The sequence below is a fragment of the Garra rufa genome, chromosome 7, assembly GCF_049309525.1.
Source record: "Garra rufa chromosome 7, GarRuf1.0, whole genome shotgun sequence".
In the NCBI taxonomy this organism is placed as follows: Eukaryota; Metazoa; Chordata; class Actinopteri; order Cypriniformes; family Cyprinidae; genus Garra; species Garra rufa.
This window is the reverse complement of record NC_133367.1, coordinates 31,826,955-31,845,295: the sequence shown is the minus strand read 5'-3', so window position 1 is coordinate 31,845,295 and position 18,341 is coordinate 31,826,955. Positions and strand designations below refer to the sequence as shown.

The following is an 18,341-nucleotide window of genomic DNA, read 5'->3' as shown; positions in this document are numbered from 1 at the left end:
GCGTAAGAACCTAGTTTTCTTGTAGTGTTTGTTAAAGCAGCCTTGAAGTTCATGGAAGGCGCAACCGAAGATAATGCATTGTTGTAATATTCATGAATGCATTAATCAGGAGGTTGTCATGTATAATTATTACAGTGTTTGATAATGCCAGAGCAAATCACCTCAGGCAGTGGTGATTGCTGCCTGATGCTATTAATGTTCTTTAATAAAATGCCCGTGTGGGCCGAACCATCAGCGCAGCCCGGTAGTTAAGTGCTGTAAGGTTAATGAGGCAATTTACATACGTTCTGCTGCCATCTGGACGCAGTACGAGACAGCTGCTTGCTCTTATTTCATACTGTGTTTTGGGAGCTAACCCGCAGAAATGTCATTCCAGTACATGCAGAGAGCTTGTTGAACACTTTTGACTTTTGTCCCATCAACACGGATGAATTCTAGGAGAGATTTGGTATGCTAATGAGCAGTTTTACTTCTCAGTTGCAGTTTTCGTTTGTAATCCCCCACACAGTAGCTGACTTTAAAAAAATGGCAAAAAAGAGGTACTGATTTGTTTTTCATTTGTTTTTGAAGAGTGTGCATGCTAATAGTGCTGTACATAAGGTTGCTTGTTATAATTAGGTGTGAGCAAAACAAAATTCAAGAGCTTTTAAATATATTTTTTTAAGTTTAAGCTCATTGTGCTTGGCGTGTACGTGTTCAGATAAGTCTTTAATGGTTTTCTAAGTCATCAGTTACTGATTAAATGACTGAAAGTGAACCAAACAAAGCATGATTTGAGATATAACTGACCGTAAACTTGATATCTAGGTCATCAGTTCTAAATTTACCCTTATACCACGTTTTTCCTCTTTTACTTTCTTTTTTTTAGCTGGCAGACCACTTAAAATAGTAAAACAAGAATTGCAGACCCCCTAACACGCTAGCTACCTTAAACCAATTATGTATAGTTTTAAAAACTGTCCAAATTTGACCTTGAATCACAAAACCAGTCATAAGGGTTCAATTTTAGGGTTTCCATTGATGTATGGTTTGTTAGGATAGGACAATATTTGGCTGAGATACAACTCTTTTGAAAATTGCCTTTAAAATTGTCCAAATTAAGCTCTTAGCAATGCATATTACTAATCAAAAATTAAATTGTGATATATTTATGGTAGGAAATTCACTAAATATCTTCATGAAACATGATCTTTACTTAATATCCTAATGATTCTTGACATAAAAGTAAAAATCAGTCATTTTTACCTATACAATGTATTTACAATGTAAACATTTGTACCTTTATGCTGACATTCTCCCATTTTTACTCATCAATAATGTTGCTATAGTCATTTTGTTATTTTTTTTAGCTGGAAGACTTCTTTTAGCTAATGAAACCAAATGCTAAGCTAAAAACGTTGTTAGCTTAAGCTAAAAAGTAAACAATTTTTTTTAGCACAATCAGATCACGTTAGTTCAAGGTTGGTACTTTTTGCCAATTGTAGAAATGATTTTTAGTCCTTTGCCAATGTGTCCAGTTTGAGAACTAGAGGTACGAAAGCCTTCGAAATGATTCTGTAGGCCAGCCAGCATTTTCAACAAACAGCTTTATACCAATTGCAGTCGTTATCTTTCCTTTAACTGCGACAAGAAAAAGGGGTCTCTGGTTCTACGGGCCTCCTCATATTCAGATAATTTCGCACCACTTCCTCTGAGGACTGGACAAAGAACCGCCACTCTGCAATCGATAACCAAGCGAGAGAACGACCGAGGGCTGGTAAAGATTTGCAGTTTGGGTTCGAAGTAGGTAGACACAACCAGGATCCCCTCCGACAGCTGAAAGCAAATAACTGTTACTGGGCGATCCGTAAAATTGCAGAGATGGACCGTGAAAGGGGAAGACAAAACTGTGGAGTTGGTGGATTCCTGCTGGCTCCGATTCAGGCTAGGTAGACTGAGGGGGGTTTAAGCGACAAGCGGCGAGGGCTTGCCGGTGAAACCTGACTTCGTTTTCCGACAGGCCGAGAGGAAGGGTGGAATTAATTCGCTGTCGCCGCTTGATACTTCAAGCCTCTCTCAATCCCACCGATTAAAAAACGATCCTGCTCGAAAACGGCATTGAGTTAGATTCAGCAGACGTGTTTGTTCCAGTTAGGAGATCGTGCGGAAAGGAAGATGGGAATTAACTCTCATTGTCAGAAGCTCAATCCAAGATGAAAGCCAGTCGGATGCGCAGTTTTTACAAATTCAGCATTTGTCCGGTTTTGAGGCTCTATCAAAGCAGAGCAGCACCAGGGAGCCTTTATTTGCCGTCAGTTGTGCTGCAATGCAAAAGATATAGTATCATTTTATTGTTCGGGCTGCTCCTCATTTCAAGTCGAGACTCTGTTTGTGTGAACCATTCAGTCCAATTCTAGGGACCGGTCCAACTTTCAAGTTGCGGTTGATTCATTTAATGTCTTTGAACCCTATTCGTGTGTTTGCAAAGTGAGCTAAAGACCTGCGAGCGGTAAACTTCAAAGCACTTCCATATTGTACTTATTACAAGAAGTGCATCCAAGCATTAGTGACTCTCATATCCAAAGCATTTATCCACAGCTAGCAGAAAGGAAGCTTAAATTGGCAAGCCATTGGCGTCAACATTTTGTGCAACCCTTTCACAATGAATAAACCACCAGAAGGTTACTCAGTGTTATCTGTATGGTGGCACAGCCACAGCCAATTCTTGGAGAATGTCTTGCTGAGATCGTTTAGTTTTAGGACTCTCATGGTGGATAAATTGGAAACTGGGATCGTCATTTTGAAAGATTGATGCAGTTTGTTGGTTGTTCCTTGGGTACTAGATGCCAGTTTGATGGATGTTTAATTGAGACATGGTGGACAATGAACTTGAAGCCCCCAAGGGACCACTCAATTAGTTTAGCACCACTGCTGAAGCCTCCCTGTTTTGTCAATGTGAGTACTGGGAATAGTAATCTCAAGAGGTTTTCATGGTCTGTTTACGAATGCAACCAAACTCCCTGTGGTCCTGCCCTGGTCACCTCCTAATTTGAGTTAAACAGTCCTTTTAAAAAACATTTGTGCTGGAGTAAATTTGGCGTGTGACTATTGTCAAGCTCCCCCATTGACTTGTGGCGTTGCCTTTGTTTGCATTCGCATTAGCATGGCTTTTGCGTGCACCTGAAGTCAGACCCACTTAGTGTGCTAGGCATCAAAATTGACTTGTCATTGAAACATTTCAACATTTTGAACGTATTTCAACATCTCTTCCTAGTACATAGCTTTTCTTAGTTTTATAATATGCTGTATTGAATTTACTCTTGCCTTAAGCCTTTGTGATCAAAAAATAATGAAAAATTTTACTACATGTATTGTTGTGATAAAAATAAATTTGGAACACAAAAAGAGATGCTTTTAAAATCAGTATTATATGTCAGTGTTTAAAAGCGCTTTTCAAATCCTTCCTGTGTTAAAGACTAGGAATGTTAAGTACAATCTTGAATTATTCCACTCAAGGTTTATCCAGGGATTGCCTGAGGATTGTGGAATCAGCACAACCTCTACAGAAGTGCTCATCCTCAGTCCAAACATTTCTCTCTTAGCTCTACTCGCGGCTACAAGTGGATCTGAACGATTTCTCTTGAGTTGTGGAAAAATGCTTCTGATTCAAATACCTACAAGTACACCCCATACATGCTCAAAATAACATACTCTGTGCAAGTATGTGAACGCAAACACTTCAAGCTAGGCAGAGTTTGTATTCTCAGCATTGCCACAAGGGGAGCTATAGCAAGCTTTAGCATTAACTGCTTTCTTCTACTAGGGCTGGGAAAGTAAATCTATGCCTCGTGATTTGAAAAATGATTCTGCATCTATTCTGAATTTCAGAATCTATTCTCTATTTCCGAATGCATTGCAATTCTCTCTGGAATTGATTCTGAGCTTAGAAACAGCCGTACTCTGCTGGCTTTCAATTCCTTACACACACTTGAACCTGAAATAAAAATGAATGGCAACTCATGACACCCGATCTTATAGCATTTTGTACATATTTACGAGATGACTAATTCATACAACATCACTTGCAAAAATGTGTATGTATTTTTTTATGAGGTCGCCAATCCATATGAAGCTTTGAGCTATGCAGATTTTGAACACTCAGCACATCTTCTACTAGGGCTGGGAAAATAAATCGATGCCTCGCGAATCAAGAAATTATTCTGCATCGATTCTGAGATTTTCCAAATGTATTGTGACTCTCTCTCTCGAATCACACACACTTGAACCTTAAAAATAAAAATTCCTGCCAATTCATGACACCCTATCTCATTGCAATTTGTACATATTTTACGAGGTGGCTAATTCGTATAAATCTGTACGTTGTCACTCATACAAATTTGTACGATTTTTGCTACATCGTATGTATTTTGAGTTCACAAATTGCCTAACCCTGCCTCTAAACCTACCTGTCACTGGGGTCTAGACAAAGTGTGTGGTCGTACAAACTTGTACAAATTAGCCACTTTATAAAATATGTACAAATTGGTTGTGAGACAGTGCTGGAAATAATCATTCATAAAGCTGGAAAAGGTTGAAGCGAATTACAAGGGTGTTTACGGCGGGCTGTGTTTACATTAATCCGCGTCATGAAATTATTCTGAGCTGAGATGCAATTTCATGCCGAACGCACAATCGCTCTTCTTCGTAAGCATTTGAGTGCACAGTTAAAAAGTAGAGCGCCATCTGCTGTTAAAAATGAAGCTTAGAGTCGATTCCAGAGAGAATCGCGATGAGATCGAGAACTGCGAGGCATTGATTTATTGTCGCAGCCCTATCTTCTACACACTCCTTGCGGTTATATTTAGCTACCCAAGACGTTTGCTTGAGACGTAACTATCTGGTGCACATGCCTTGAGAATGTTTCTGGCCTACTCAAAATCAAGTCTTTTAAGATGTTCAAAATCTGCCTGCATCTTTTCCAAAGTAAAGGGCTACCATAAACATCGGCATTAAATGAAGCAAACCATAAAATGCATTCCCAGCATTGCAACAAGTAGCACTATAATAGGAATTAGCATGTTATACGACTTAGTCTTGAAGTGTCAATTTGTTTACAGCTTGCTAGTTATTACCTGAATAAAATCATGGGTTAATGTCATCATGAAATCAAAATTGACCATTTCTTGTAAAATGTTATAAATATGTACATCACTACTTAAAAAGAAAAAGTTCCCTCGTGACATCCCGCCCAAATTAGCAAACAACAATCCAATCCAATTCCCATTTGACAAAATCAAGCCCCAGCCAACATTTTGTTCACGTACAAGAAGCTGTTTCACTCTGCTATACATTATGATAGGTAAGAAAATACGATCAGAATTTACGATTGATTCTGTCTTTAATAAAACTAACTCACTCAGGTAACTACCGCACCCTATAGTAATGGAGTTTGTTACCTCCAAAAATAAAGCAAGAACATACATGTACAATTTGTGCAGTATTCATATTTGCATATATGTACAGGCCAATTTGATGTTTCCAAAATATAGGCTACATAATTTGCGTCAGTTACCCTAACTCTGTCAGGGAACTGTCGCCCCCTATAGTACTGGAGTTTGTTACCTCTAAAAAGTAATGCAAGAACATGTAAAGTTGTATGCATACTTGCATAGAGCATGTTTCTGACCTCCCCATGCCTTTTGCACAGACCGATTTGACGTTACCAAAATATAGGCACATAATCTGTGTTAATGCTAATGAGATTTTTTGTTATGTAAAAGCAGTGTTTATTTTCGATTGGTTTTTAATTAGTTAAACATGTTCCAAATCTGTTTGCATCTTTCCCAAGATAAATGGCTACCATAAACATAGCCATTAAAATAAAGCAGACCATAAAACAAATATTTAAATTAAAACCAGGGAAATTACAGCTTCTTACGATCTAACGGCGAAGGGAACAGTGCCACGGGGGAAATAAAAGACACATCCATACAGGCTAAGCATCGTACTTGAATGTCTACCTTGTAAATGGGATATTATGCACATATGTAAAGGAAATTTAGCCTTGGGTGTATACTAGAAAGTGATGCTGTATTTTTAAATCCTAGATTCCTACAGTATCTTGCTTTTTTTTCAGAGGGCTTGTACACTGACGGTCGCCTCATCTTCTACCCCCTTTTGAAGCCCCCTCTGGTATTGCTGAGTTGACAGAACTGCAGGAATGGTAGTAGCTTGAAAACGAGAGACCCTCCCCGCCGCTCTCTATCTCACTTTTCACGCTGTCTTTCCCTCTTTCGGTCTTGTACAGGCATGCCTGTCAAGCGAACGGAGGGTGGATGGGGGGCGCCGAGGGAGAGGAGTGGTCTGGGGTGAACAAAGGAGCACTGTCACCGCTTTTCAGGGGTTCTGGGCTGTGCAGGGTGAACGGAGAGCCGGGTGGGGGGTGGCGAGAATGGCAATTAAATATGGACGGGTGGCCATTGAAACCGAACGTAGAGGAGGACAAGCATTGAGTGTTCAAACCTCCAAAGAGCTGTGGAAGCTCTATGTTTGTCGTTCATTGTGCAATATTTGCCTAACCCTTTATCTGTGCAGCTGTGGCCTAAAAAAAGAGAAGGGGAGCGTGTTGAATAGCCGCACAGCTGCTGGCGATTTGATGAGCGTCTATTACCACTACAGAGTCATCTTCTTGTGCTGAAGTCACCTCTCCACACAGTGTAATATAGAGCAGGGCAGGGCCAGATCAGGGCAAATGTTTGATTTGTCAAGCCTCGCTCATCCTTTCACAGCAAAAACACAGCTGGTAGTCGCACAGTCACGACCCCGATGACTGGGAGGTGTTGTACCGTCGTGACTTTTCTCCGTAATACCCTTTGTACGTCTCGCGGGTGCTGCGGGAAAGATAACGGAAAGTATTTTAATGTAATGATTGGAATCCGCGACCTCGTCTCATCTTGTCAAATTGAGTTTTTTAAATGAAACGCGGCGCCTTCTGCTTTCGCCTGACTTTAGACAGTTCCATCTGGTGAAACGATTTCCTTATCGTTCTTCCTTCCCCCTCTGTATTTCATAGGTTATCAAGGCGCCAGAAACAGCGCTAGAGCGAAGGAAGCTGTTAAAAGACGCAGCGATGGGAGTCTTTTAAACCCTGGTTCTTCTGGCGACTCAACCACGGAAGTCAGACTGCTACGGGCCGAAGACGACCGATAAAGGTAACGAATTTACCCTGTGAGGACTTGAAATGCACGTTCCGTGTCCTCAAATGGCTCCTCTGGAGAGTCTGCAAACGTACATGTGTCTATATGTGTGTGTGAGTGTGTGTGTGTATATGTGTGTTGGGCATTTTGCCATGTGATCCAGGTGCAGAACACGTCGTTTAGTCTCCGGCTCATCCTGCATGCTCAGGCGTCAGTTCCTTGACTGATTATCTGCGCCTTCATCTAACCTCGTCATGTTAAACCGACATCTGAGACTCCCTGTATTTTACTCACTGCAATTACCTCACCGCAAGGCACTATGACTGCTATTATGAGCGAGTCTGGAACAATATGTCATCTTTAGGGTTAAGAAATGCAGCACAAGAATTTAATTTTGTAAGATAGCAATTCCAAAACTTTGCTGACGATGAAGGTGTCTGGCATTATGTAAAAGTTAGTTTTCAGGTAGTCTAAAAGAGTGACAATTTGAGTATGCAGTGATTTGTAGTTGCAGCAAGAAACGGTTTAAAGGGCTAGAAATTTCTGTCATTAATTACTCACCCTCATGTCGTTCCAAACCCGTAAACCTTCGTTCATCGTTGGAACGTAAATGAAGATATTTTTGATGAAATCCAAAAGCTTTCTGACCCTGCAAAGACAGCAATGCAACTGACATGGCATTTCTTTCTTTCTTTATTTTTTTGCACACAAAAAGTATTCTCGTAGCTTTATAAAATTAAGGTTGAACCACTGACTATTTTAACAAAGTCCTTACCACAGTGGGGTCAGGAAGTTCATGGATTTCATCAGAAATATCTTAATTTGTGCTCTGAAGATGAACAAATGTCTTACAGATTTAAAACGACATGAGAGTGAGTAATTATTGACAGAATTTTCATTTTTGGGTCAACTATCCCTTTAACTAAAACACTTACTGCGTTTTATGTCTTTCCAAAACAGTGTGCTAAATGCAAAAAATTATTTACGAGTAGTAAACATGTCTGTTGAACTCTAAAAAGGACACATAACCTATGAATAATCATAAAAGGGATTCATACGAATTTGAGCCATTGCTTGGAGATATTGACACCAAAAAGGATATGGTGTACATAATTACTTCTACAGTGCTTTTGTTGAATTTTGAAAGATAGCTATTCCAAAACTTTGCTGACGATGAAGATCTCTGGCTTTATGTAAAAGTTAGTTTTTAAGTAGTCTAAAAGAGTGACAATTTAAGTATGCAGTGATTTGTAGATGCTGCAGGGAACAGTTTAAAGGGTTAGTTCAGCCAAAAATGAAAATTCAATAATTACTCACCTTCATGTTGTTTCAAACTCGTAAGACCTTCATTCATCTTCTGAACACAATTTAAGGTATTTTTGATGAAATCCGAGAGCTTTCTGACCCTGCATAGACAGCAACAGTTTTGTTTTTTGCACACAAAAAGTATTCTTGTAGAATCTTAAAATTAAGGTTGAACCACTGATGTCACTGATGTCCTTCAGAAAGGACACATACATCATAAAAAATCGTAAAAGGGATTCATACGACTAATGCGATTCTTAAATTTGAGTCATTGCTTGTTGGAGATATTGACACCAGAAAGGATATAGTGTACATAATTACTTCTACAGTGCTTTAATTTAATTTTGAAACATAGCTATTCCAAAACTTTGCTGACGGTGATGTCTGCCATTATGTACAAATGAAAAAATGAAAATTCTGTCAATAATTACTCACCCTCCTGTAATTCAAACCTGTAAACCTTCGTTAATCTTCTGAACACAATTTAAGATATTTTTGATGAATTTCAGGAGCTTTCTGACCCTGCATACTGACACGTCTTTATTTTTGTTTTATTTTTTGCTCAAAATTCTACCGCATTCTCGTAGCTTCATAAAATTAAGGTTGAACCACTAAGGTCACATAGACTATTTTAACAATGTCCTTACCACCTGGGGGGGTCAGAAAGTTCTTGGATTTCATCAAAAATATCTTAATTTGTGTTCTGAAGATGAAGAAAGGTCTTACAGATTTGAAACGACATGATCATTTTCATTTTTGGGTCAACTATTCCTTCAACCAAAACACTTGCACTTTATGTCGTTCCAAAATAGTGTGCTAAACACAAAGAAATTCTTTCTGATTAATCTTTATAGCGAACATGTCTTTTCAACTCCAAAAAGGACAAAAAACACTATAAAGAATCATATATGACACATACGATTGAAAAATGTAATTCGTTATTTACTGAAATTGGAGGTTATAGTGTACACTACAGTTACTTTGACAGTATTTTTATGGTGTTTTTGTCCTGTTTCGAAGCATTACAGACAGTCGTTGTATAAAACGCAGTGCAAAATAACAGCACAATGGTTCTGGAACGACATGAAGGTGAGTAAACGTTGACAGAGTTATGTTTTTCTAAATGTTGCTTGTGTGCCTGTTTTTTTTTTTTTACAGCTCTGCCTTAAATCCAAAAAGATCAGAGTTACCGATCAGCCGTTTCGTTTAAAGTGTTTGCTTTCCTCCAGGGCCAAAAATGTTGCATTGTGCTGCCAGTTAGTATTCCCGAGACAAACTCTCAGCCACTTAGTCTAAGAGCATTCTTTATCCATACTAAAAGCTTGAGTAAATTATCTCTAGTCTGTCAAGTGGTCAGACAGACTGGCCCTGTAGGATTATAGGTAACACAGATATAAAAGCTGGATGGCCGGAAGGCTGTAATTTCTTCTTCCTTCTCTATGCCCCATCGGACCCACCCTCCCTCGCTCGCGTCCCTTGTAAAAGTTTCAGCAGACTTTGCTGCGAGACTAGTTAAAGACACTGACTGTCTCTTTTTTTTTCCAGCGGACACTTGCTACATTTTCTTATTTCCTTGCTCCGCCCTTTTGTAGACCCCCACATGCCTCAACAAGTGTTTAAAAGCTACTTTTATTCCCTCCGGCGACGACCTCTCCAGCTGTTGTCTTCCTGGATGTGATTCACTCGTCCGTTTGATTCCCTTTCTCTCGCACCTCAGCCTCATCCTCTCCTGCTGGGTTAACAACACACCTCCGGCCTTTGACTGCTGTTGCGTGGCAGGTGATTCCAACTCAACGCTCCCTCTAAATAAGTGGGATTGGACGCGGGGGTTGGAGCCTGTCGTTGAAAGCACTAATTGAGGATGCTAAAACTCTGCTATTTTAGATCTTTCTCTACCCCTTATTTGTAAGAGCTCTTCGTCATGTCTCCACTCCCATGCTGGGAAGCCCCAAGGTCCACTCACCCTATTCTACGTACCCAGCAGGAGGGTAGCGGCTAGCATGCTAGCTGGTTTTTGCGAAGCTAACGGTGCATTACATGGCATATTAGCAGACACGGCCCTCAGAGCATTCATAAAATCACACTGTGGAGGGGCGGCTAACGTCGTCCAGTGGTAATTGGCACAAGCTTGGTGGGATTTAAAACTGTCAAGGAGGATTTTAGGGATGGTTGAACAGTGCTGACAGATGAAAATGTATGAATTTGTACACGCCTGATTACGTACAGTTAATGCTTTTTCGTATTTGCTTGTAGTATTCCACTCTGTAAGTACTAAGTGAGCGTTTTGTCTTCGTCTTTCTGTCCTGGTTTAAATGACACAATATGTAATCAAATATTTCAAGGGTAAAATACACATTTTGCACCACCCGTGTTTTTTGGAACAAGCACGCAACGGTGAGGCCAACTGTACACTCCTAAAAATAAAGGTGCTTCACGATGCAATAGAAGAACCTCTTTTGTTCAAATGGTTCCATAAAGAACCTTTAACATTTGACATTCAACATTCCACATTCTTCAGATTCTAAAAAGGTCAGAACCTTTGATTAAATGGTTCTATGTGGAACCAAAAATGGTTCTTCTATGGCATCGCTGTGAAGAACATTTTAAAGCACCTTTATTTCTAAGAGTGTAGTCATTTAACATTTACACATACTGGGCGAAGCTGAGCTAAAGTTACAAGTTCAAGCCATTCTAGGTGTGTATGACATTCTTCTTTCAGACAAATCCAATCAGAGTTATATTAAAAAACGTCCTGGCTCTTCCAAGGTTTATAATGGCAGTGAATGGGTGTTGAGATTTTGAAGTCCAATAAAGTGCATCATAAAAAGTACTCCACACAGCTCCGGAAGGCCTTCTAAAGCAAATCGATGCATTTGTAAGAAAAATATCAATATTTAAAACTTTATAAACCGTAATCTCTAGCTTCCACTAACTGTCATATGAATATTCATATAAATGTCATATAATATATAAATATAGTGCCGTGCTAAACTTACGAGTAACCAGTCTCCTTAGTCTGCTTGGCTTATATATGGATTACATATTGTGTCATTTAAACCGGGACAGAAAGAAAATCCTCTGATATTTTTTTTTTTTTACAAATCCTCGTTTTGCACTTGTGACAGTTTGCAGATAAATGTGGATTTTTTTTAGACAAACGCAAAAATTTGCTTCAGAAGACTTTTATTAACCCCGCGGAGCATGTGGAGTACTTTTTATGACGGATGGGTGCGCTTTATTGAACTTCAAAATTTCAACACCCATTCACTGCCATTATAAAGCTTGGAAGAACCAGGACATTTTTTGTAATATAACTCCTGATGTACTCATCTGAAAGAAGAAAGTCATATACACCTAAGATGGCTTGAGGGTGAGTAAATCATGGGGTAAATTTAATTTCTGGGTGAACTATTCCTTTAATGTAATGTTTATGGACCTTAATTCATATTTGATATACCGTCTTAAATGTTCTAATCGCAGCAAGAAAACTTTATAGACACATTTTCAATACAACATTGTTGTGGAGAAAATCAACAGCAGTACAGAATATGAAAAGACAATGCAGAAAAGCTGAGCGGATGTGGCGGAAGACAAAACTTGAAATTCACTATAGCATCTATAAAGACAGCCTTCATGCTTTCAATGCTGAACTAGGTAAAGCTAGACAAATGTTCTTCTCAAACCTTATAAACAGCAACTTAAACAACACTCGCACTCTTTTTGCTACCGTTGAGAGACTAACAAACCCCCCTAGTCAGATCCCTAGTGAAATGCTCTCCGATAGCAAGTGCGATGAGTTTGCTTCGTTCTTTTCTGAGAAGATCAATAATATCAGAAAGACAATTAGCACACCCTCAAGTTATGCAGAGGTCAGACAGATTCGACCACAATTTCAAAAAGAAGTCACTATGTCTACTTTTGAAGCAATCGATAGCAACATTTTGGAAGAAACAGTACAGCACCTCAAATCGTCAACCTGCCCCCTTGACACACTTCCCACATCTTTTTTCAAAAGTGTGCTTAGCTGTTTAGAAGCAGATCTTCCCAAGAAGACCATTAGACAGCTGCAGCTCATACAGAACGCTGCTGCCAGGATTCTGACTAGAACCAGAAAATCAGAGCATATCACACCAGTCCTCAGGTCCTTACACTGGCTTCCAGTTATGTTTAGGATAGATTTTAAAGTACTTTTACTTGTTTATAAAGCACTCATTGGCCTAGGACCTACATACATTGCAGATATGCTCACTGAATATAAACCTAACAGACAACTCAGATCACTAGGATCGAGTCAGTTAGTAATATCAAGGGTTCACACAAAACAAGGGGAATCCGCTTTTAGCCATTATGCCGCCCGCAGTTGGAATCAGCTTCCAGAAGAGATCAGATGTGCTAATACATTAGCCACATTTAAATGCAGACTCAAAACTCATCTGTTCAGTTGTGCATTTATTGAATGAGCACTGTGCTACGTCCGAACAGATTGCATTATTTTATGTATAATCAATTTACTGTGCTAATTAATTTTAAATCATTTTTTTAAATCATCTTAAATGTTCTTAAATTCTCTGTTTTTATTGTCGTGATTATTATTTTTAATTTTTATGATTTTTAAGCTATTATGATTTTAATTCCATTTATGTACAGCACTTTGAATTGCCATTGTGTATGGAATGTGCTATATAAATAAACTTGCCTTGCCTTGCCTAACCTAAATGTATTACCTGGGTTAGCACTAAACTGATCGACGTGTTCCTGTAGCTGAACTGGCTAGCATAGCGCTAACAACAACAAGGTCATATGGTCAAATGCATTTCTTGAAATGGCTTTGAATAAAAACACCCACCCAATATGTAACCGCTAGGCTTTGTTGCATATTCATAATTTAATACTGGAAAATGTAACTGAATATAATCCGGAAATAATTGTGTATATTTTTGTAAGTGGGAGGATAGTTTACCTGCTTCTTTGCAGCGTGCTAAATGAGCGTGCTTTCCGGACCCGTGCTAATTAGGTAGCTGGGCTACGGGGCCTGAGCGATAGTTACCGGCATGAAATCTGGACAGCTTTATTACCTCCGAAAGCAGTGCCAGGGCCACGGGCACTTGACCAGAGAGAGATTATCTGGGCTTTCTTTCCTCCCTGCCTGCCAATATAAGCACAGCCAGCCATTTCACTTATCGCTGGAGGTTAAAAACCACTGGCGAACCGCATTGTGTCTTTATCTTGGTGGTTCGTACTGTAGCGTTTGAAATGATCGTAGCATTTCAGGGAAACCTGGATGGAATCTGAGAACGGTATTCCTGCTAGGTTCACGAACCGCTTGAAATCCTTGGCTCTGCGAAGGCTTGTTTTGGACACAATGGCGTTTGGTAGATTCCCGACTTGTTTCTTTCATAACCTGGCCATGCTGAACCTTCAGATGGACTGAAAGCTCCTTAGAGCTCAGGTTTTTTGAAGGGACAAAAGAGTCTTCACACAACTGTGTTGATAGAAAGGCCTGGAAATCTACTCAGAAGCCGTCCTTTCTTTACACAACGTGCCCAACATAGCTTGAATCCGAATTCCATATCCACCGTACTCTTCAATGTGGAAGTAAGCCTATGGGTGAGACTTCCAGTTCATTGGCCGCTATAGGGAAATAAGGAAAAGAGTAACAATGTGCAGTAAACGGTAAAATTGCTAAATTAGTTTTGCACGGCTAAAAATAACTGGGTGCGGATGAGACCAGAAGCCTGACCCATAAAATGTACAAATGGCTTCACCCACTCTTATGGAAAAATAAGGTGGATTCAGACAAGAAAATTACGTGCACTACGGAATAGAGTGTTTTCACTACACGTCATCAAATGGGCATATTGGCGGCACTGAACGTAAAGAAACCTGCATATTTTGCTAATAATTCCTGCTGAAAATTGTCATTTAATGGTCATGTTTTCGCCTTTACTAATCAGTCAGACTAAAACATTTGGAGTACTATAGACTGCCAAAAGTTATAACAAATCAAGCAGAAGAGTGCAAAAAACTGTGTGTTTGTGGTTGGCTAAACTGAACCAGGATTTCCAGAGCAAGAATCTTGACAACATTCATGTTTGTTCTTATCATTTCCAGTCAGGTAGGTGAAATATTAGGCTAATATCTTAATTAATACTGCTCATATGTATCTTTACCACCTATTAACTTTAGTTTGTCAAAATATTGTGCCCTTTCTTGCACAGTCCTCTATATGATTTAGCAGCTTCCACACGCTTTTCCCATGGTTTAGACAACAAAAATTAGCAGAACAACGTATTCAGTCATACGTTAACCATGCAAAAAATGCAGTTGTTTACATCCAAGTATCGCCAATATACCCGAGTATCCGGATAGCTGACCAAATCGTGATGTAGGCCTAAGTGCAAACCATTATATGGTTGGATAATTATACTGCATGTAAATTGCGGACATCAGGGAGCATTAATACGTGGGACATTGAAATCACTTTTGAATACGCATTTGCTTTTTACTTTCGCTTTCGATATTTGCGATCATACATACTCTGTGTTTACTACGGGGCGACAGTACTTACCTCACATTTTACAAGATTAAATGTTTTTCAGTAGTGCTCAGGATCTGCAAATCATCATCCTATAAGTAATTTCTCCTTACTCTGTTTATGTGGTAAGTGAAATTTTATGTACTGTTTATGTACTTACCATGTCCCTTTGTGGCTCTGTAGAATGCGTTAATCGATATTCAATTCACTATTCGGGCACGATTCATATCAATCGGCCACAATGCCAATGATCCAAACAAAACTCGCTAATTTTGCTGATTATTGCTGCTGAAAATGGTCAATTATTGTCATGTTTTGGGCTTTACTAATCGGTCACACAAGCTCAACTTCCATAGGGATGAATTGAAAACACTTGCTCTGCTGCGCTCACTACATGCCAGTAGAAACGCAACGTTACTCTGTTTATGTGGTAAGTGAAATTTTATGTACTGTAGCCTAATGTAACAGACTACCGCTAGCAAGCGACTAACCATGCCCCTTTAGGTGCTCCGTCAAACACGTTATTCGACTTCACATCCCTAATTCATTACCTCACTTGTGAACAAGGAAACTGCCATGTATTTTTGAACCGGATATCGATATTGCCCACATAAATAAAGCACTAGGTCAAGAAGTCTAATCCAAACAAACAACGTTGTAATCCAGAATTGATCAAACTAGCAATGCCCCTCTAGCCCGTAATGCATTTCGAAAGATAAATGGTCTCAAAGAGATTAAGTCAGTACAACCACGAGCCAAAGCGGTATAAAATGTGCTCATCACACTCAATTTGCCTAGCAAATTTGTAGCCGTTAATGCTGCTGTGGGAAAATATATTGAGTTACTTACCACCTTGTGTCTTTGCTGCCCAGGAGCTGCTCACGCGAGTTCAGGGTCATTACCCTCGCTGTCAATGACAAATGGAGCTTGATAGCATCTGCGCTTAGCTACAATGGAAACAGATTAATACCTCGGGGTGAAACTTTGCATATTACGAGGGGGGAAAGAGGGGGGCGATCGCGCCCTCTTCAGTTTTCTTTCGGCGTCCCGTGTTTTGCAGCCCGAATAGTTGCTGCTCTCAAATGAGCTCATTTTAATGGATCATTTGAAGATTTCGAGGGGAAACGGTTTGTTTGGATATGCTAAGAAGATGAACGCCGCTAAGACAAAAGATGAATCATTAAAGTAGGAAAAAACAAGCCTTTGCCTCCTGCTTCGTGACTGTCCCTGATATTGTCATTGTAAATTACAGACTATCAGGGGCCACGAAGCGTCTTGTTTTAGGAGGCAGTCTTTTATTACACCGTCTCAGAATTTATGACGTCCTTTCATCTTAAAAACTTACCTCTGGATGCTCCTGCTTACAACCCATAACATTTTCTACCTCAAAGGTGTTTACGTTTGCATGTGGGCCTGTGTGCTTCATAGATGCTTTTATCCAAAGCGACTTGTATTCAGTGTTTATTGTTTTTCGGTATGTTTACCAGTTTGTTCCCTGGGAATTGAACTCACGACCTTAGCACACAAAAGGCAGGTTTACAAACAACAATTGCATTTAAGCCTTGAAAATGTTTACAAATGAACCGTATAGCCTTATTTTCAGTTCTGAGTCAGTCTCTCAGACTTCTCTAGGTTTGTTTTCGCTACAACTGAAGATGGTAGTCATTTTATCTTGGAAAATGTCATTGTAAGTGCTGGAATTGTCTATTTTCGATATAAGGTTTGGGTGTGTAATGGCTGGTTTTCACTGTGGCGAATTTGTACTCTTGAAGCGCAAATGAGGGAGGTAACTGCTGTTCTGTCGACGTACTTTCAAGTCCATGGCACACCCAGAGGATGGAGACAATTAAAACATCTAAAGCCTTGTTTAGACGGCTAATCTGGGTGGTCCAGAGCTTGGGCGACAAGTTACGACTGGTTCACGCCACAATAAAGTCTAGAAAAAATGAATCGGTATGTATGGAGGCTGGTCTGTAGAAGTCATGCCACTGTGGAGATATTTGAGGTTTCAAATAAGATCGAAATCGGCTCGGTTTCATGCAGACATTGATATTACTAAATTAGATGTATTTCTACATTGTGCACTGTACGACTTCAGAGCAGTTTGTGGGTGGTCCTCGTTTAGGTTTCTGGCTTGTGTATATATTAGCTTGCGGAAGACAAAAATTGCGGGCCACATGAAGTTTCCAAAATAAAAGTGTTCATCAAGTTGTCAAGTCGAAGGAAGCTCGGAAAGTGAAACCGGATGACTTAACGTTGTGCAATTCTGTGCATCACATGGGTGTTGGAGTGGTAGGCATCTGTGAACAAATTAAACCGATCTTTATTAAAACTGATTTTGGGGATTTTTCGTGTGCTTTGAGAGCTAGCAGTTCATGGAACAGAATTAGATTCTCAAATGTTTCTCTTATACAGTGATATGATTAAAGGAGACTTCCATTGTCTTTCATTTTTATTTATCCTAAATTAAAAAAAGACTTTTCTCCGCTAGAGTTTCAGAAAAACATCTCAGCATCTCACAACAGTGTCACAAACTGTGCTCAGATTTGGTAAGAATAATAAGTTTGCTTTTAGAAATCCGGAGAAATCAAAACATTTCATGAATTTCTTAATTTAAAATGATTTAAGCTAACAGTAAACAGGATTTTTAGATTTTTAGAAGAAACGTTTGACACAAACTGGAAACACTGGGAATTATAAAAAGAAAGATCTGAGCGATAAAATTTTCAATAAAAAGGCCAAATAGTTTTTAATGCCAAAATACAGAACAGTTTGATTGGATATGTGACCTTTGACATCACAACAAAAAAAGGTGACAAGCCTATTTTATTGTTATTTTATTATTATAAACATTTGTAAACATTTTAAACATTTGTATTAGAAAAATTGCATTATATTGACTCCTTCCTACAACTTTGAATTAATATTAATTATTATTTATTTTCATCTGTTTTTTTGTTTGTTTTTTTCAGTTGTATCTTTTTTATTTATTCAGGCATTCATTTTCCTCTCATGTTTGTTTCATATTTATTTTATTTTATTTTCATATTCTTCATTCATTCATTTGTATCTGTTATTGATTTATTTGTATCTTATTTGTTAATTTATGTATTTATTTATTTATTGTTATTTTCTTTTAATATGTATCTTCATGCATGCATTCATTTTCATCTAATTTTTATCTTTTAATGTATTCATTTTAATTTCAGTTGTATCTTTTTTTTATTTATCCAGGCATTTGTTTCATATTTTTCACATTTTTGTTTCATATTTATTTTTTTATTTATTTAGTTATATTTCATATTTTTCATTCATTCATTTGTGTC

The 18,341-nt window shown here is 38.8% G+C and overlaps 1 long non-coding RNA gene across 1 annotated transcript in view; it reads left to right on the top strand.

Annotated features, from left to right (window-relative positions):
- The window catches only part of LOC141338299 (uncharacterized), a 37,014-nt gene that overhangs the window by 4,022 nt on the left and 14,651 nt on the right, over positions 1 to 18,341 (top strand). Inside the window, exon 2 of the long non-coding RNA XR_012355817.1 lies at positions 7,052 to 7,190. This is a non-coding gene — a long non-coding RNA (uncharacterized lncRNA). The remainder of the gene's footprint in view (positions 1 to 7,051; positions 7,191 to 18,341) is intronic.